Here is a 1,068-nt window from a genome sequence, read left to right on the forward strand (position 1 = left end):
TCCTACTTTTTTCTTTTTCAAAGCTGTTTTGTATATTCTAGGTCCTTTGCATTTCCATATGGATTTTAAAATTAGAATGGAGGAATGGAGGTTATCTGCCCTTTTTCTTACAGGTGCCCCACATGAACTTTGGGAACTTCTGGGAAGCACTGATCCAAATCCTTAGTCAATGATTTCCTTCTTAAGAGCTACAATACTTGCTACAAGTGCTATTTTGTTAAACTGCATTGTCCCCTTCTACTCCTAACCTCATGAGCATTATGTGGCATGATTTTTCAATAATAGTGAATCAAAATAGTATTTTTGACCATTTCACAAAACTTTCAATATGACCATGGAAACCTGTTAAGTGCTAGAGATTACTAAGCCTGGAAGGGAACTTACAGGTCATCAAATCCACCCCCACCTAAGGTTTGAATTGTCTATGTACCAGCTCTGCCAAATAATCACCCAGCTTCTGTTTGCACACTTCTGAAGACAAAAACCTTGCTATCCCACCTGGTAGCTGTGACTAGAAAATTCCTTCTGCTATTGAATCCACTCTCTCTTTAATCTTAGATCCAGAAAACAGCTGTTCCATCTGCCCCAGGAAAGCCTTTCCTACTCTGAGGCCTTTCAAGCTGCAGAGCCCCAAAGTCTTTGGCTGTTCCTCCTGAGATCAAGGTTTTCAGTCTCCTGAACAAGTCTACATGCAGAGCTGTATATGTCTGTCATCATTCACATGGCTGCTGCTTTCCTGAAAGGTAAAGACTGGAGACCTCTGGCCACTCTCCTTTCATGGGCTTGTTCCTTGTAGCAATACACATGCTGTGTCGTGGTCTTTCTGATATTAAAACAGCTTTCTTCCTATCGGGTTCTCCTCTGGCTACCTTCTCAACTCCAAATCAAATTGCCTGTGTTTGTCCTTTGCCCTCTCTGCACCAGGTATAGCTGAGCACTCCCCGCCCTCTGGGAACATGTCCTCTCTTGGTTTCCATAAAGGGGTACTGTCCTGGTTTCCCCTTTGACCCTTTTATCTCACCTGCCTCTTCCTCTGCTTCCCTTTTTTTTTTTTTTTTTCGTGTCCAG

This window comes from Galeopterus variegatus, unplaced genomic scaffold (assembly GCF_000696425.1).
Source record: "Galeopterus variegatus unplaced genomic scaffold, G_variegatus-3.0.2 Scaffold2480, whole genome shotgun sequence".
Taxonomy (NCBI): Eukaryota; Metazoa; Chordata; class Mammalia; order Dermoptera; family Cynocephalidae; genus Galeopterus; species Galeopterus variegatus.